The sequence below is a fragment of the Clinocottus analis genome, unplaced genomic scaffold, assembly GCF_023055335.1.
Source record: "Clinocottus analis isolate CAN_PGR_092001 unplaced genomic scaffold, fCliAna1.0.p SCAF_2, whole genome shotgun sequence".
NCBI lineage: Eukaryota > Metazoa > Chordata > Actinopteri > Perciformes > Cottidae > Clinocottus > Clinocottus analis.
In genome coordinates, this window is record NW_027175931.1 from 12,728,394 (window position 1) to 12,749,122 (window position 20,729).

The 20,729-nt window shown below is 42.2% G+C and overlaps 1 protein-coding gene across 1 annotated transcript in view; it reads left to right on the plus strand.

Annotated features, from left to right (window-relative positions):
* The window catches only part of pak1 (p21 protein (Cdc42/Rac)-activated kinase 1), a 41,266-nt gene that overhangs the window by 3,635 nt on the left and 16,902 nt on the right, over positions 1 to 20,729 (plus strand). Inside the window, exon 2 of the mRNA XM_068584560.1 lies at positions 6,678 to 6,734. The gene's annotated coding sequence lies outside the window, so the exon portion shown is untranslated. The remainder of the gene's footprint in view (positions 1 to 6,677; positions 6,735 to 20,729) is intronic.

Sequence of the window (20,729 nt, forward strand, 5' to 3'; positions counted from 1 at the left end):
CGGGAGTCGGCGGAGAAAGAGGAGTTTACAGGTGGAGCTCATTCAGGGAGGACAGGAGTGTAATTTGATTAGTTTTCCTGCCAACGCTGATCCGTCTGAGTGTGTTGGCTGCAGTCAGAAGCTCCTCACCGTCTTTCGTACTGCAGGTTTAACCCCCCCCCCCCCCCAAAACACACACACACACACACACACTTCAACCTGCAGAACAGCCTCCAGACTGTATTTTACAGGAGTTCCCTGAATAAAACACCCTCTTTTTTCTCCTGTCCAATCTCCTTTGCAGTAGTATGAAAATGTTGTGTGCAGTCCCTCTGTACAGGACTTAATCTGTATCCGACAGTGGGCCTCTTGGATTTCTGAGAAGAACACATTCCTCACTCACAAATATTGTGCCTTCTGCAAATTGAAAACTTGCAGCAGGCCACATTGCAATAACATCTCAATCAATCCGATACACTTTTCTCACACTGAGAGATTTCTGTTAACAAGCTAAACAGCAGACAAACACATCAGGACCCTGAATATAAAAATATATCTGTGAGGATGGTGAAGACGGTCGTGGCCAAAACCCAGTTTTTCTTAACATTGTGTGTGTGTGTGTGTTTGTGTGTGTGTGTGTGCGTGCGTGCGTGTGTGTGTGGAGTCCAGAGACCATATGGTGGAGGAACCACCCACTCATTGGGACCAACCGCACCTCCCAGTAACACACACACACATTTTTATTTTTTAATATGCTCTTTAGTATTACACACACACACACACACACACACACACACACACACACACACACACACACACACACACACACACACACACACACACACACACACAAGCAGCTGAAACTCAGTGTGAACATGTGAGGAAGATGACTAAGAAGGTAAAGAGAAATGGTGTGTGTGTGTCTGTCTTATCAGCTTTGACGTTGATGTTTTTCTACTTTCCTTCAATCAAACTATTCCACCAGAGATAAAAAGTCTGTTTCAAACTTCCTTCTTTGTCAATGTCCCCACAATGACAGGGCAGAAAACTTTCGTGACCTTGACGATGGTTGGCGAATAAAGGCATTAACCAATCCCGTAGTGTGGAGCGGTTTGAGCCATGCCCACATGTTGAGGTAAATGCCGAACCAAGATGACAAACTCCATCACTTCTTTCAACCTTTAAAGGCAGACAGACCAGGTCCACTCTTTACGTTCCTTCCCTTTCACAATAAAAGCCCTGGATGAGTATTTCTGTCATTTACATGCTTTTCCGTTTTTATTGTATTTCCTTTTAAAATGGTACATGAAACAATGTTTGACTACTGGCAACTTAATCACTCAACTAAATAATCTGAAGATTAATCCTTAATGAAAACAAGCAGTAAGTCACGGCCCTTGATGATAATCGTCATAATAATAACAATAATAAATAGCCTGGCTCTGCAATCTGCCGTCAGTTGGAGGGGGCATGGAGTGTGTGTGTGTGTGTGTGTGTGTGTGGGGGGGGGGTCCAGCGCTGTCGTGATGCACATGATGTGATGTTTTCAAATGCCAACATCATGGTATCATTTTCACAGATCTCATACAAATGCTATCGACTACAAAACACTTCAAAATATTTAAAGGGTACAGCCGCTCTATTCTGAGATGAGTCTGCTTTTCTTCTCTTTTCTTCTTCTTGCAGTTCTTCTTTATCCCTTTTGGTCCTCTTCTTCACCTCTTTTTTCACCTGTCTCCTTCGGTCTATATGACGGAACCAGTGAAGCAGCGATAACACTATTATCTATAAATACCCCTTAATGTCTCTCACTGTCACACAGAGGAAGCTTCTCTTTTTGCTCTCATTCACGAGTTATATTTTCCTCTCTGTGCTGTTCTGGCTAGAGGGATTCTCTCGCATCCCGTCTCTTCCTCTCCAGAGTAAAGCAGAAGGAAACTTCTTCACATCAAAGTGAGTGAAGTTGGCATGTTTTAGAGAAACGGCATAGCACTGCATTAAAGTGAGGTGGAAAAAGTGTGCAAATTACACAGGGCCAATCCAACTCTGGAAGATTAAGAAGATTACACAAATGCTATGTCTTTACTAAAGTGTATTTCCTAGTGACAGACTGAAAGGTAGCTCTTGTATAATACTGCCGCTGCAGCGTTTAGTACTTCTGCTCCTCCGCTGGGTGTTGTACAAGTATTATAAGACCAATCAATGTAAACTAGTCCCAAGTGCAGAGTAAGAGTTCTAATTTGTCCAAAGGGGAAAATGTGTGTGTTTGTGTGTGTCCACATAAAAACTAAACCGTGGGTTTGTCTTTTCAAGCCATTACTGTAGAGAAGAAATGGTTCCCATTTGATATGATACCATTTTATGCTGCCCAGCAAAGACCAGCCGATACTCGTATGCTGTGATTTCTGTGGTTGAAGGAGCATCAGCTGACTTCCACTGGTGGACGAGCCGTCGGCCGGCCAGCGTCACAGTGATCGGGACCCAGTCCAGTGTAGATAAAACTGCCTCTGCTCAATCACAGCAAGCCCGGCCTAAAACATACTCATCATTTTCTCAAAGACTTCTATACAATCAGATGTATTTTTGTAAGAGGCGGCCCCTGCTGGTCGGTAGGAGCTTAAGCCACTTCCATACTGGCTTCACTTGGCAGAACCGCCTGGTGCGAACCTCTGTGACAAATCCAATGAGTTTCCTGTGACTATTTCACGATTAAAAAATAAAAAACCCTTGTATAGAAATGTTGGGTTAGCATTAGCAAGAACTTAACTTGGCTCCAATATGGCTGGAACAGTAAAAAAGAGAACATTACAGACAAAACATGCTGACCATAAACAGCATCTAATACAGGGTTTGATTTCACAAAAATGGTTTATTGCGTTTTTATATATGTATATTTTCTTATCTTTCACCTCTTCTATAGTTTCTCTTTTTCCTTCTTGCTTGTCTTATTCTCATTCTTAGACATCGGAAGACTTTGTCAGATTTGTTTCCTGTTTTCATTCCACAGCCTCATCCCTCTCAGGCGTAGACCCGTCTCTCTGCTTCCATTGGTCTCCCTCTCTTTCATCTTTCCCCTCCCCATGGGGGATGTTTGATGCCGAGTTCTCACCTCCGGTTTCACAAAAAGATGAGAACACGAGCTCCTTCGCCAACACACTCCCCATTTTTTAAATATACCAATGATGATGATACCAAAGAGCTAGGTTTTTGGAGACATTTCAATAACAGCTAAAACAAGTCAATTGGCAGGAAGTCAATCTTTCATAATCTATTAATTGTTTAGTTCATTTTTTTAAGCAATACAAAAATATTTAGTATTCCTTACTGATTGCAGATTAAACATATTTTTAACCATTGGACAAATAAAAACAATGTTCAGACATCAACACAAGGAAACTGATTTGATATTCAACCAATTAATGGAGAAAACATTCAGGAGATAAATCCAAAGCCTGATACAAAAATGATTTTGTAATCAATTATATTCTTCTATAATGAGGATAATAGCCTCATGAAAATTATAATTAAGTCCAAAACCATTTTTTAATACTCACTACGACTTTATGGGCTGTGAATCTTTTTACAACTTACCTGTTCAAATGACATTTGTCTTTGTATTTCATCAGAGTATCTATATATCTATATGCCGACTGTTACAGTGAAGCTGTGTCTGCACTGCCAACATGGCGAGAGTCATCTGAGGAAGTCGATGTATTCCTTGTGACGTTGCTCATTGGTTTGTGAACTATTGTGGAGAAGTGACGTTGAAATGTATACGCTCTGGTAGCGATCTGTCAATCACAAGGTAGCTCTGCTTTATGGTCTGTTTGACTCTAAATGACCATCATTTACTAAATGAACATCGTGCTGTAAATCAAGAAGGCTTGAAACTAGAGATTGAGACAAAAACTTATGTTTACAATGTTCACTGAGGGAATACATCAAGAGAGACATTTTCTCGTATACTTCAATACAACCGACTTCTTTTACAACCATACTTCTTATTGAAACCAGTAGACTGGCTGTAGAGAGAATGCAGGTTTAAGACACTTCAGCCTCTGCTTCATCCTCCAGAACTGGAGGTTGCTGCCTACTCCATATTTTGTACAGTCCATGGTAAGAATCCAACGTACTTTAATGTGCCGTCAGCATTCATCAGATATTGGCATGCTTGGCTGTAATAATTAGGCTCGCAGCCGTGAAACACAACTTCCCTCACATAGGTCTGCCAAGTACATGACACGCATACGTAGTGTGACTTATAGTATGCGTGTGTTTCACCTCACAGATGAAGACAGACAAGCAGGTGGCCAATGGGAGACCACGCCGGTTTAGAAAGCACCCGGTTGGACGTTCAGGCTGATCTTCATGTTGCTGATGCTTCAGCTGTGACTAGAACAGACAAAGCTAATCAGGAGCTAAAACCTCCCCTGTCTGTTCTGGTACTGATGTTCCCAAAGATGACAATGAACCTGAACTCAGATGTATTTCATAGAGAATTATAAAACACTCAATGACAGCAGATTAGGGCATGCTAATAATAAACAATATTCTTTCTAAACTTTCATATTCTGTAATGATCATATCATGGTATCATTCAACACATTTATAGCTACCATGTCATTTTATGCCACTTTGCATCTCAAAATTGTGACTGAGGGCTGCAACTAACAACCTTTTATATTTTAATTTAATTTGCCAGTTATTTTGTCAATTGATTATTTAGTCTCGAAGATGTCAGAAATCCGTATTCCCTCCGGTGCAATGGGACGTCTTCAGACCAGCTGTCAAAAGGGTTCACAGTAAAAGAGGCAAAAGCAGCAAAACCTCCCGAAAAAGCTGCTCTTCTGAAGATATCTCTACCAGTCCTTCTCCAGATATACGAATATAAAGTCATTTCAGTAATGTCTGTTTGGCTGCATAGCATTCATTTGTACTGACTGACCCGCCAACAGGCTTGTGAAGGGGGTTGAGGACATCCAACATGGCTGCTCAATGTGATATTTTGTCACAACCGTCAGTAAAAAAAAATTTAAAAAAGAAAAGAAAAGCAACAATGTTGCTACGCGAGCAATCGATCTGATCTGTGTGTCCGTGCTTACATTTGAAGGTCTATTCAGATGCATATAGTCGTCCTCTCAGGTGTGAAACGGAAGATTCCAGACATTCCAACACTGGTGTCTTCACCTGGATTGAGCTGATCTGAAGGTCTTGTGAGTCCTGAACTGTAAGTTATCCTGAATCAGATCATACGTCTGAGTGAGGGACTTGCAGCTCACCTGTATCTGTACCTGCAGCTTAGTGAGTGGATGCATATCCATGATTAGCGGAGGCTAACTGTCCCTCTGAGCCTGTTCACACCTGGCGTTACCTTGAGTCTTGGTTGATCCGATCACGAGTCTCTAAGTACGCCAGTTCACACCAGACATTAGATTTGCACTGACCAAATGTGATGCCACAGATCATCATTTCTGTTGGCAGAGACCAAAAGCATTGTTGTTTTTAATCCATGGATGTGTTACAATACATATGGTACGTGCATACATCTGATTCAATCAGAAGGGGAGCGATGCACTTCCGGAAGAGGAAGAGCAGGAAGGAGAAGAAGATGAGAAAGAAGAAGAGGAAGAATACGAGGAGGAACCGTTGGCGCGTGAATGAGAACGTTCCTCCGCTCTGACAGAGGACTGGGGTTGGGTGGGCGGTCCTACAGCGCAGCACGTTTCACGTTCACAGACTCTGCTGACAGAATGAGGCCATCAGGCTCAGACCTCCTGACACGGTCCGGGCCCTTCGCACCTTGATGCGTCTCGGGGGCGTTCACACCTGCAGAGCATCTTGCTGCCGTGGGTGTGTGTATGTTTGTGTGTAGGCATCACATGTGAAATAACACTTAAACGCCACATGAAGCTATACACACACAGCTGGCAATTTGTCTCGCCAGTCCGTGCTAATGTGAGTTTGGCAACACCTCAATAAACTGTAATCCAGAGCTGGCGTAGCCTGTGTGTGTGTGTGTGTGTGTGTGTGTGTGTGTGTGTTTGTGTTTGTGTTTTCTCACAGTCAGGTGTAAATGTGTGGACAGCTGCACTCTCACCTCCTCCTGCCCTGCATGTGTTTGTCCTCTGTATCCCACTCAAATGTTCACCTGCTCAGCCTTGTCTGAGCCCACCGGTGACCCCAACACACAAACACCCTCTCCTTTTCTTCACCTATAAAACGCCGCTCTGTTGGTTTGTTTGTTTGATGGCATGTGGACCCCCATCTGCTAGGAAAGGCATTAAGATTAAGAGAAGAAAGCCCTGTCCTCATTAATGTGAATGTTTTTTAAAAAATTGGGGATTCCTTCCGCGCAGAGAAACACCGTTACAGTAGGAGAGGATTTCTTTCTTCACTTGGCTCCAGGGCTTGAGTTGTGCATTTTTTGGTGTTAAAATGCTACCGCTTTTCTATGTAAAATACAAAGTCCATAAGAGTCATCCACAAAGAAAACGGCGCCTCTCTTGTAAACACTGCACTAGAAGTCCAAAGACAAGCAAGCGCAGTAAATGACCGACTCCAGTGCTCCACGTGCTTCTGCTCGCAGGAAGTCATCAGCCTCTGCTAGCCTGTTAGCAATTACTCGTAAAAAAAAAATAGAAAAAGATACAAAGTGATGAACAGAGTGTAATAATTGCCCACTGTGTGTTTGTGTGCAGGCTGCAGGTTGAAGCTGTCATTCTGCAAGAGGAGCTCCCCAGACGCGACGCTAACGGGTAAGCTTAGTCATTGTACGCTGACGGGTAGGCTTACTGCTTGTACGCTAACGGGTAAACTGACTAATTATACGCTAACGGGTAAGCTTAGTAATTGTACGCTAACCAGTAAGCTTACTGACTGTACGCTAAAGAGTAAGCTTAATGATTGTACGCTAATGGGTAGGCTGACTGTACATTAACGGGTAGGTTGACTGATTGTACGCTAACGGGTAAGCTTTCTGATTGTACGGTAACGGGTACGCTTACTGATTGTATGCTAACAGGTGAGTTGACTGATTGTACGCTAACGGATAGGATGACAGATTGTACGCTAACGGGTAAGCTTACTGATTGTACACTAACGGGTAAGATGACTGATTGTACGCTAACAGGTGAACTGACTGATTGTACGCTAACGGGTAAGATGACTCATTGTACGCTAACGGGTAAACTGACTGATTGTACACTGACGGGTAAGCTTACTGATTGTATGCTAACAGGTAAGTTGACTGCTTGTACGCTAACAGGTAAGTTGACTGATTGTACGCTAACGGGTAGGATGAATGATTGTACGCTAACGGGTAAACTTACTGTTTTTCTTAAAGAAATGTTCATATTGAGACTGCATCACTCACTCAATGAAACTAAGACAAAATGGAATTCCAGCAACCGTAAACCTGTAGATCCGTCTGTGACAACGCGCCTGGCCGACTGCTCAACGCGACGTTGCACATACAGTGACGCTCCGTTTCAACGCAACTGCTCTGGAAAAAATGGCGCTGCGTCGACATAGGCCACGATGGATGTCCGCTTGTTTGGATTTCTTCACCAAACTGTCGAAAGACATATCCGATGACGTCATTTGCCTTCAATGTTGCAGATGCTTTTTAAACGTCTGACAGAACAAGAAGAGTTGTTGGTGACTTTAGCTGGTCCTTGTATTTATTCCAGTTAATTCTATCTGCTAAGTAAAAAGCTTATATGAGACAAAATGCGAGCAAGTTAATTACTGACTGCCGATGTGCAGTTTATCCACGATAATCCCAATGTATCTATGAAACGTAATTCCTTGCAGTGATTGAAAGGGTTCACTGTATCCGGAGCAGGTTTCCCTGCAGCCCGCGGCTCATTAGATCATTTGTCATTTTCAGAGCTCGGCTGAGGGAAACCAGAGTGTTTCACATTATGAAAGTCGGCTGTAATGGAATTGAGGCCCGGTGGCTCCCGACTCGTAGCGAGGCCTCCATTATTTATGGGGTTGCCATAGTAATGGGGGCTACAGGGTGGGGCGGAGTCTGACAGCTGCAAGATCAGTATGAAGACACACCCTCCCCTCCATTCCCCCTCGAAGCACACCTGTGTGTGTGTGTGTGTGTGTGTGTGTGTGTGTGTGTGAGGGGGGGTTGCTGTGCTCATGACAACAGGGACTCGCAGGGTTTGCCATGTATATTTTATGCACTGCATCAGTGTGTGTGTTGGAAATATTGCCACATTGTGTGAGTATTCACAGGGTTTACAAAAGAGAGGTGATGGGATAAAAAAACATTCGACGGTTATTTAGTGTCGTCACTGTGGCCACTGCAGCCGCCACGGCCCACTAGACAAGGGTCCCGTGACCGACGGCCAGCATCAACGGGTCAGCGAGCTGGCCTGGCTCGCTCGTTGGCTCCTACTCGGCTGTGAGAACGCTTGTACCTACTGCTTTTCTACCATCTTTCACTTTTGATTATGTTTGATTAAATGAGGTAGAGATGATGACCGTGAGAGAAACAAACTAACCTCCGCTCCAACATCTGATGTCATACCTGTTGGTAGGGACAGGGATCCTTGGGATTTTATCCATACGAGTGCTCTCATTGATACTCTAAGTGGTTCTTTTTAATTATTTTGTGAGAAAAAAAAGACAAATTAAGAAGATACTCCACATTTCATTCTTCTTCTATCTAAACAAATAGTCTTTCTTGAGCAGTTAAACTATTATGTACGGGATGAGCTTTCATTGATTGTCCTGTTCTTCTGATCAAACTCCGTATGACATCACTAACGTCGGAAGGATTGATGTTGCTGCTTGTTGGTCTTGTTGGATTGCATGAAAATGTGTTTGCTGGCAGCACGTGTCAAGTAAGCTGTGAAAGGCATAAAAAGTGTTTCTGCTCTTCATCGTGCTGCTGGTGATGATGATGCTCTACTTCTCTCTGGTCATGTTAAGGCCCACTGCGCTTTGAAAGACGTCTGAGTACGTACAGCCTATTTTAATATGCTCCGACTTACCCAGATACACGCACGGCTGAGCTGAGCTGTGACATCAGCAACATGACGAGCGTATCATTTCGCGTATCAAGTTGTTTCACACGTGTGAAGAGTTTAAACTCACACACTTCATTGTGAACAACAGTTGTTCCTGCTGTTTAAATTATGAATTGAATAATTCCAATATCAGAACTCCAATATCTGTCATACGAGGTGGGTAATGTGTGTGTAATACCTGAGGGATAGGTGTGTCACTGCTTGCAAATTTTTGTAATGTGAAGCAGATGAATTTTGTGTGTGTGTGTTTGTGTGTGTGTGTGTGTGTGTGTGTGTGTGTGTGTGTGTGTGTGTGTGTGTGTGTGTGTGTGTGTCATGCCTTGTCTTCGGGGCTGGGCTGAGACTGACCTAGCTTTCTAAGAATCACATTTCACACGCACAGACACACCCCAATACATGTGCATTAGACATCTATTTCAAATCAAGAACACACACACATCTGTATGAACAATAAAAGATGCAAATTATCACGTTATGATGTGTTCAAATGCAATCTAGTAAAACATATCTTTGGTCGAGAGAGAGATTTCCCAGTGAAAAATGTTTTTGTCTTAATTCCAGGGGACTCATGTTGCTATGAAGCTTTCTTTCTATTATTTGATCCCTCTCTCTTTTGTTCTCCTCTGGCCCCATCTTGCCCTCTTCCTTCTCTTCCTCCCTCTCTGTCAGTATCGCTCGAATTCTTACTTTGAGTTTTTTTAGCACCGCTTCCGCTGTTCCACTTGCTCCCTGTTTCACTTTGCCCTCTTTTTTTCTCTCTCTCTTCTGTTCATACTCACTCATTGTTGGATAACTCAGACCGGACAGATTCATCTTTTTTACATTTTTTAAATACATTATCCTTCATCTACAACGAATAGCTGCGAGCAGAGAACTTTCTGGACAGATTCAACGGCGTGACAAGGAAAAGACGAGGAATAAAAGCTTAAAAGAAATGCAGACCGTGAGAGAGAGAGAGAGCTGCTGTTCCAGTTTAAAGAGTTAAAATTTATTTTTGACAATCGCTTGTTTCTTTAATTGTCTCTAAGTCTCCGATGACTTTGACCACTTCTTACATACAGTCTTATGTAATTGTGTTGTAAAGTTGGCCACGTTAACATGGGATTTGACTTACTTTTTTGAGCCAGCCTCAAGTGGCCACCTTTTGAACTGCAGCTTCTGGCTCTTCCGCGTCGCCTCTATTTCTTACAATGAATGGAGCGTCAGCCTTTGACTGCATTGTGCTATTGGCCTGTCGGTGGCGAAATCACTGGCAAATACAATATTTGACGTGTGGAGCTGTGAGTTGTGAGTACGGGAGCTTCCAAGGGACCAAAGAGAAAACATTTGACATCCACTTGTAAATAGGGATACACCTTCCACTTCCTCCATCTTATGTACGATGTTCAGGGGACATATACATAGGAACCTTCTTCCGTAAGCTATTGGATGCCACCACTTATTTATCCCCACTGCTGCCTGTGTGTGTGCGTTGCATCCATCATGTTTGCAACTAACACACACGTGAGAACACACTGTGTGTGTGTGTGTGTGTGTGTGTGTGTGTGTGTGTGTGTGTGTGTGTGTGTGCGTGCGTGTGCGCGTGTTAAACCTAATAACATCATTAGAAGATGGGTTCGCTGCTCAAGGCTCTGCACCCTGGGATTATTATTATTAGAGTATCTTCAACTCCCGTCTCATTTTGCGTGTTCTTCTGTTTTTTTTCCGGTTCACTGATTTGCTCTGCTTTAATTCTACTCACTTCCAATCCAGAGTCCGACCTTCTTTCCTTCCCTCCCGTCCCTCTGTTCTGGTAATCTCCAGCTCCCTCTGCTTCCCGTAAAACCGATCTGGTCCACTTCAGGCCGCCAATTAATCACAGGCAGTGAGTCAACGCTGAACCAATGATTCAGCTCTCTGCTGTCGTGTCAGCCAGGCTTAGGTGATGAATCATTTAATGATTTCCGTATCGCTCCTGCCTTCTCGTTGGACTGGACATTCTGTTAATGTGCAAGACTGAACATCCCGGTGGCCATGATGCAGTTCGAGGGCAAAGCCTGTAAAGTGTGTTACTCAACCAACCACAAGCAGCAGTGTAGTACGGAAAATGGTATGAAAAATAGGCCCCTGTACTGTAACTCCATCTCATTGACCAAACGCAGGCACCCCCAATGAACCCAATGCAGAACTACAGCAAAGCCACAGTACATTCACCAGCAGCACCAGTCTATCCATTTAAAATGAATGTATGGTATGTAAATGAGCCAGGGATTTAATTTTGAAAATCTATGAATCACCGTCTCCCCAAATTTAGAATGAAATTATAATATTTAAACAATATGTTGTATCAATATGTGAATTTATAAATGTTTGAGCTTTAAGGAAAGCATCACATTTTGCAGATGATTTGAGACTATTTTTAATTGACAGAGCAGAAAACAGGTTGTAGTTGTGTACGTGTGTGTGTGTGTGTGTGTGTGTGTGTGTGTGTGTGTGTGTGTGTGTGTGTGTGTGTGTGTGTGTGTGTGTGTGTGTGTGTGTGTGTTTGTGTGTGTGCGTGTGTAAAGGGCAGACTGGAGCTGAAACATAAGGTCTCTCCGTTGGGGGTCTTAAGGTGACCTTGTAGTCCTTGTCGGTATTGATTACGTAGAGGTGTGTGTGTGTGTGTGTGTGTGTGTGTGTGTGTGTGTGTGTGTGTGTGTGTGTGCTCTTTATTGGACCTAGTTTTGTGTGTATGTTTGTTGGGCAATGCAGGAAGCCTCTCTGGAGTCCATGTTGTTGGTAATTATTTTATGCTATTTAGACACCAACACACGCTGAGCTGTCACTGAAAAGGCTCGGTTCCCTTAAAATATGACTTAACGACAACTTAACTGGAGATTTAGCGATCTGACCTTTTCAGTCCCGATACGATACTTTGGGTATCGGCATGAATGTAATTAATTACTGTGCTTCTGACCTTTAAATTACACTCTAAATAAGAGTGTAGGGAGGGAAAGAGAGAGTCTGTGATCATAACGGATATATACAATGATTAACATGATATTATTACATGTATATTGATTCTCATCAATAGTTTAATTTTGAAAAACATATTATGGTTATGATCAATACCTACACCCCTAATGCTGACCAAAAGTCCAAAGCCTAAAAATAACATTTGATTGCTCAAAATTGTAGTATTTTTTATTTTGATCGAATAATTAAGTAATGATTACAACTCTAATCCCATCAACCTCTTTAATCTATTGTACTGCTTGGTAAAGTATTAAAAGAGAAAATATGATTTTCTCTTTTCATACTTTTTTCTTTGATCTTTTAGTTCAGGCTTTTATCTGTGTGAGCTGAGAAGAGGAACAGCATCATATCCTGGTGGTAGGATGAAGGGTTTCATGGGTGTATATATGCGTGACAGGGTCAGCCCAAAGACTCTGATCTCAATGTCTGATCTGCATAACTTGCTCTGTGCTTGGTGCATGAAAGCATTCCCAAAACAAACTTAAAGTGGATAAAGTGGCCGAGGCAGTGACGCTGGCTATGTTTGACAGCGAGTGCCGCTGGGATCATAATCGGGACCCAGTTTGCCCAGTAGACTGTTCCCATTGTATCACATGTTGTGTCTTGTAGTTTTCTGGATTCAGATGTTTCTGCATCACTGACCTCCTTCTCTCTCAGGCCGACTGGATCTTTTCCACCCCACTTTAGAGATGTTTAGACGGCTATTTTTGGTTTTAAACCAAAGTGTCCCACTTTAGTCCAGACTATAATATCTGGACATTTACTGATAGGGAAGGTCCCATAACAATTTTTTACCTCCTAATACAAATTCCAACACCAGATGTTGCATATTGGCGATGACGAGTACCGATCAATACCAAAATGTATATTATTATTATTTAATAGCTGTATATTACTGATTCTCCATGGATGTGATTGCTACAATTGTTATCTGTCCTGGCTCAGGTACAACTCTTTATGAAACATGAACAAATGCATGCAGAGAGTGATTTAAATTATTATTATTATTTAATCAAAGTTGATCTGAGTTGAGTGTACTGGCACACTGACCAATCAGTGCATGTTAATGGTCACGTGGGCCGAATCACAATGTCCATAATGCTAGCAAATGTTAACGCTAGCCAGCTGGGCGTTAGCATGTTGTCTAACACACTGCTACTACTCTTGCATAGAGAAACAAAAGATGAAATCTGATTGGATGAGCTATATGTAACCAGTTATTGTGCTGCAAGCCTGAGCTGAGGAACAGACGAGACAAGAGCTTGTGCAATGAGAAAATAAGCAAATAGGGAAAAATAATTATGATACATGTAGTGTATTTGTGAAAAAAAAAAACAATTAAATTATAAAATAGAATAACTTTTAATTACATTAATTTCTTTTTATTCTTTTTAAAAAATAAATAAATTATAAAATAGCTATAACTTTGTCTAGGCCAGCAGAGAAGGCTCAGCTGGCCCTGACGGCTCACCACTGTATTTAATAATCCTTTTTTTTTTTAATTTAGGGATTGGACCTCTCAGTGTTTTATTTCACTCATCAGCATTTGAGTTTGTAACTTCAGCTGAGTGATATGTAAATGACAGAAGGAGCGTGGAGAAGTCCCCCACGTTATTCAATTAAATTCAGTTTATTTTGTATTGCCCAAAATCACAAATACAAGATTTGCTGATGTTACAAGATGTCATGTGACCAGAATGAGCAACGTAACAGAGTTGCAGCATATTACATAAATATGACAAAAACTATTCATATAATGAGCGGTAGGCATGGACCATGATTCAGCCACAGTCCATCGTAGCATGCAGGACCAGCTCCAGACAGCCATGATCCATGGAAACTTGAGGCGAGGAAGCAAAGAGGCTCCCGGAAATGAGTAGCCTGATAATAAGAAGTTACAGTAATCTAGTCTTGAAGTAACAAATGCATGAATTAACATTTTGAGACTGGGCATGCCTGATTTTTTTAAATATTAGGTAGGTGAAAAAAAAGAAATTCTTGAAATTTGTTTTATATGTTGACTAAAGGACAAGTCCTGTCAAATAAAACTCAAAGATTCCTTACAGTGGTGGTGGATGCCAAAGCAATACAATCCAGAGAAACTACATCATTAGATAATTGATTTCTGAGGTGTTCTGCGCCGAGTAAAATAACTTCGGTCTTATCAGATTTCAGCAGCAGAAAGTTACAGGTCATCCAGATCTTTATGTCTCTAAGACACGCCTGAAGTGTAGCAACCTAGTGGATTTCATCTGGCTTAATCGATAAATATAATTGAGTATCATCGGCATAGCAGTGAGAATTTATTGAACGTTTTCTAATAATATTCCCTAAGGGAAGCATATTTAAGGTAAATAAAATTGGTCCAAGTACAGAACCTTGAGGAACCCCATAACGAACTGCAGTGGTCATTGAGGCTTCATTATTTACATACACAAACTGAGATCGATTTGATAAATACAACTTGAACCAGCTTAATGCTGTACCTCTAATACCAATCAACTGGTCTAATCTCTGTAATAAAATTTCATGATCAATGGTGTCAAATGCAGCACTAAGGTCTAACAGGACAAGTACGGAGACAAGTCCCCTATCTGAAGCAACTAAAAGGTCATTAGTAATTGTCACTAGTGCCGTCTCTGTGCTATGGTGCTTTTCTAAATCCTGACTGAAACTTCTCAAATAAACTATTAGAATGTAAAAAGTCACACAACTGATTTGTGACTACCTTCTCCAGTATCTTAGAGAGAAAGTGAAGGTTAGAAATAGGTCTATAGTTAGCCAACACCTCTAAATCGAGGGTGGGCTTTTAAGGAGAGGTTTAATTACAGCCACTTTAAAAGACTGTGGCACATAACCCGTTAGTAAAGACCCTAATGGGAGAAAATCTATCCAAACACACATCAGGGCCCACAGCCGCCTCCAAGTCCACCCCACCTGATGATGGACCGGCATTAGCCGAGGCCAGGAGAACATCAATCCTGCCTCTAATATTCAGAAAATTGGAAAAAAATCATAAAATCATCATCACTACTAAGCTCTGTAGGAATACATGGATCCACAGAGCTATAAATCTGTTATATCTGAAGGTAGTGTACTAAGTTCATTATCTACATGTGCGCCTGCACACACACTGTGTGTGTATGTGTGTGTGCGCAGACACACACACACACACACACACACACACACACACACACACACACACACACACACACACACACACACACACACACACACACACACCCTCAGTTGGTCCCTGAAGACAATATGCTGGGGACAGATGGTCCTATGTGGGGTTCTGGGACTGGACGCCTGCTTGCTTACAATAACCTGCATAATCACTGACCTGCTGATGCACAGGCAGCTCGTTGATAGCGCCCCGTGTGATGACACACAGTTATGTCACGACAGCAACCAGATTAGAAACGCTAGAATACCACAAATCCACCCGCCTAAGATCACTTTCACACAACTGAATTCCAGGTTTAAGAAACACTTTGTTTGCTGTGTAAATACATTTCTGACCTGTGTTGTAGTTCAATTCAAGATCTTTAAGATTGTCATGGACTTAAAAGATTGGAAACAATATGCTATGTTGTACAGCACTCAGGGTTCTCTCAATAAGCCGACACAGTGGTGCTCTGCCTAGTTATGCTTTTATTATCTCCTCAATTTACAAATATATGAAATGGAGAAAAGGAGATAATCCAGCCCAAAAAATAAAACAATAAAATACTAAATAACGATGGAGAGACATTTGAAAATCGCTTGAAAGTTTAAATGTTTCACGAACAAGAGAACTGCGGGTTTGGAAGGAGGACGCAATGTGTGCCAAGTAAACGGGAAGCAACCCTGAAACACAAAGGATTATGGGCTGGGCAAAGTTGAAAAAAATGAATCGCATGATTTTTCTGCGATTAATCGTATTATGCGCCAAATTCAACAATGAAGTAAAAAACTAGTGTATTGCAGCTTTTTTTTATGTTACTAGAACAATATAACAGGCACTCTGGAGCAACAGCAAGTTAACATACATACATATATAGTTTATATATATATATATATCTATATATATATATAGATATATAGATATATTGGAACAGGTACTGTTAAGTAGTAAGGGTCCCTGTGAAGGACAAACCACTCCTTCTTTTGTCAGTTTTCCTTCCTCAGTGAGAAAAGTCCAGTCTGTGTTCTCTTGAACAAGTGCACTGAACATCTTGTGATGTGAGGAAAGTTCTCCTCTTTGAGAGAAGAGAAAAGATCCAGAAGTGATGCTGCTTTAAAATGCTCTGCATGGATCAGACCGCGGGGTCAGGAGCTTTGCGCATGCGCGATTAACTTTCAATCTGGACATGGAAGCTGCCGGTACATATGCAAGTAGTGTATTTGCCCGCCTGTGAGCGCGTGTGAAGCGGCTCGCGGCAGCACCGCTTGTTGAGAACAGAAGCTACAGAACTTACGTCAGACTCACTTTGTCACGCTACCAGTTGGCGACGCTGCGGCAGCGCATATCAACATGAATCGCCTTTTAAAGTGAAAGCAGTGTCGCTGTGACGCGTTTATGGCGTTTATCTTATTTATTTAATTTTCATGTTTGATTGACCTCATGCGGGTAGGACTGGGAGAGCCGTGAGACGTCAGGTCTGAACTACGCTGTCTGGAGAGATTTAAAGGAATAAGCCCCTCCCAATGCAAAAAAAAACAAAACATGCACAAAAAAACAACAACATGCAGTTAACGCATGATCAAATCATTAACGCCGTTAATCGATTGAAAAGTTAACGCGATATTAACGCGTTAACTTGCGCAGCCCCAATATATATGTATATGTGTGTCTCTCTTCAAAACCCAACCAGGCTCGTCGTGTCCTTCGTTCATGTGCAGCTGAAATCACCTCCTCCTCTCTCGCTTTATCCTCACTTATCGTTTATTATATTTGGCTACGTCCTAGTTTTCAAAATGACCATCTGTGTCTTTCCCACACACAAACACACACACACACACACACACACACACACACACACACACACACACACACACACACACACACACACTAATTGCCAGCTCACACAAAAGACTGACATGGTTTGTGCAGAACTGCGTTACTCTGCCTCTCAGATAGAATTGATAATAAATGAAAGTTGTGTGTGTGTGTGTGTGTGTGTGTGTGTGTGTGTGTGTGTGTGTGTGTGTGTGTGTGTGTGTGTGTGTGTGTATGCAACCTGCTGGTAAATTATTCTTCTTGGTTATTCCCTGTGTGTCTAAAAGCAGAAGGATGGTGTTATTTCACTCCGGTCTTCTTATTGTTGACAAATCCCATGAAAGGTGTCTGTGCCGTCTGACTTCCTGTCTCTTGCTTTCCGCTCCGAGTCGGACCGGACGGCATGACGAGAAATCCATTAACACAATGTCTTTAAGGAAATACCTAAATCGATATTGTGACTATTAGAGCTTTTACAAAATAGTTCCACAACGCAATATTTTTAATGATTATCTTTAGTGATGTGGATATAGTTACTAGAACAGTCTGGTAATGCATCCTTAAAAAACAGAAAAGACAACTGTTAAAACCATAAGACGAGAATCCAAAATCTAAGTCGCTGTTTGCTCTCATATCAGGATATATTGCCACGGCGGGAGTCTTTAAAACGTTCTCACAAATTTCCTCATTGTCGCCGAAACAGGGGGACTACTTTCAGTGGCGGACTGATCCACATTTGGTGCTCTAGTGAGTGTTTGTGGCAGCAGGACGAGGCATTGAGTCAAAAGCTACGGTACAAAATGAACACATGAACCAAGTAGCATGAAGAATAGTCTTATTCAGGCTGCATGATTAAACAAGAACAGTGTGTGATGTGGAAACCAGGGACTCTCCTGAGGTTGAAACTTCAAAGGCTCAAATTCTAATGGGTGTGGTCGTGACGTATGTGTGTGTGAGTGTGTGTATGTGTGTGTGTGTAGACTGAGAATAGATTCTGTGTGAGGTTTCATGCTTTTGTTGGGATTTGCACATATCCATATATAAAGATGGTGTCTGCTCTGTAAAATATGTTAAAATATACATTTGAAGTCGGGGCCTCGGGCTCGGTCTCTCCACCGTGACTGAATCCGTAGATTTCTTTGTCTCCGTCACTGAGGCCCATTGAGTCGCTGTCCATGTCTTCACCTCGCGCTGCTGTTTCCCCCGTGCTCAGAAGAATTCAGAGGCAGTCGACTCCTCGTCTTTCTTCTTCTTTTGTTCTGATGTTGTCTGTGTGTGTTTTTTTGGCCAGCAGGCCGCGGCGACGCCTCTGTGTCTTTGTCTCTCTGTCTGTCTCTTTCTGTTTTTCTCTCTTATTTATTGCCACAAACACACACACACTGAGGTTGTTTATGCACATGTGTGTGCGCTGAGCGTCCGCCTGTGATTGAGTGTGTCTGAACAGCAGGAGCTCCAGGAGCAGGCAGGGCTCTGTGGCCCCTCTGTGCCCAGAGATACTGAGCGCTCCTGGGCAACGACACGGGCAGATCCCCAGAGATACAACCCAGATATGTTCTCACAGTCTGCAGAATGTGAAATACCAATCATCTGCTAATTATTCTCTTGTGAAAAATGTCCTTTAAAATTTCCCAAAGTGATCTCTTCAAATGTGTTTTTGACTCAACGTCCGAAACCTAAAACTTTCAGTTTCTGATTACCTTGTTTAAATCCACACAAACATATACAGACGTTGACCACAGGTGTAAAATCTGCCTCCTGATGTGGTTACGCTACCGTTCAAAAGGTTTGAACGTCTTGCCACAACACTTGACTACGTCCAGTCAGATGTCTGACAACGACTGCAAAGCTCTGAGCTTTCTTCTCCGCCAATAAAGCATCGACCAGTCACGTCAGGCAGAATGGACGTATTCAAAACATACGCTTCCACAACCGTCCGAACCCAGACGCCAAACCTCATTACTCCTTTCAACTATGACAAAGGCAGCGCAGACCGGATCCACTCTTTTTGTTCTTACATTTCAAAATAAAAGCCTGAGACATTTACGGCATGTACTAAAATGAACTTGGAGCATTTCAATAAAAGATCTTCATTCACGTGAAATAGCTCATTGGTGTTGGTAACTCATGCTGCTTGAGCTTTCATATCACCTTCTTCATGCATTATCATAATCACACTGTCCACTGGTTGCAGGTGTATCTTGTTAAACTGGGTGTAATCCTGAACCAATGCAGGGAACACGTCAGGTTTATATGAAGAAATGCAGTGCAGGAGGAGAGAGGGAAGAAGACTCTGCTGTGTTCTTAAAATGCTAGTGTGTGTGTGTGTGTGTGTGTGTGTGTATGTGTGTGTGTGTGTGTGTGTGTGTGTGATGTGAGCACTGATTGTGTGTGTGAAGACTTCTTCCAGTAAACGTGGCTGAAGAGGCTGACATGGCGTTTCCAGGAAGTGCTGCCATTACGCGGCAACTTTCTCTTGATGTGTGTGTGTGTGTGTGTGTGTGTGTGTGTGTGTGCGTGCGTGTGTGTGTGTGCGTGTGTGTGTGTGTGTATCATGTAAGTCTTTGTCTACATATACATGAACTTACATAGCATCTGTCTGTGTGTGTGTGTGTGGTTGTTAGATGTGTATTTTGAACGTGTTATCTCTGTTTGATTTTATAGTTATATTGCATTTGCAAGAAAAACAGAGAGTGCTGGAGATAACGGTTGCTGTTTCCTACTGATTGGCTCACAGCCTCTTGTGTGTTTTTATAATGACCATGTAAATAGGGAACAACACACTAATATTTATATATTTCTATATATATACTGTGTTGTGATCTAAAGGCACATTTACTTATTTCAGAAAGATGACGTACAGTGGAAATAGACAAGTGTCGTTTTGATCCTTTTGAATTGTCCATGAATAATGTGAGTCAATTTAAAAGGTCATTTTGCACAAGAAAATCCAATTTAGTCGCAGGCTAATCACGTCAGGAGCACATTGACCACTGTGACACACCTGAAGTCAGTGTGTATGTCTGTGCTTCATCAGAGATGAGTTGGGAGGGAGGAGGGCCCCACTCTGCTACACCACCGTGCAATTAGTTTAAGTTTGTAAACTTCATGGTTTTCAACCAGCACCCTCAGTACTTAGGTCAAGTAGCTTGTGAGATCTAGACAGACACAGTTGGAGAGTGAACTCGTGAACCAACGTGGGACATTTAGCAGCACCACAGAGGCTCTTTTTCGTCCCTCTGGCGTCTGTGGAGACCAAAAGAAAGACAATATCTAGATTTTCATCGGGTGGACACGAAGGCAGCGGTGTGCCGGTGATGCTGCTTGTTGGTCTGCTGCATACTAAAACACATTGACCCACATCATTTTCTACAAAGATGTAGGCTTGATATGCTGCTTCAGAAGTGGCCAAATAATCATGAAACGTGACATTGAGTAACAAATGGAGTATGAGCTGCTGCAGAGAGATTCAGAGTAATGTAGGTCAGAGAAACTGTTCAAACATGATTCATTATGATGGGGAGCAGAGGAGAGGCAGGATGAGAGGAACTCAGAGACAGTTGAGGCAAAAAGCAAAAGGTTTAATAGGTGAGAGGAAAAGACATCGGTGGAAAACAGGAGAGGAGGAGATGAAAAGTGGTAAAGTTGTCAACCAGAGAAATGGATGTCGGTCATGACGGCGCCGACAATTTGTGACTCACTGAGAGGCGGTGTAATCATTGTGTGTT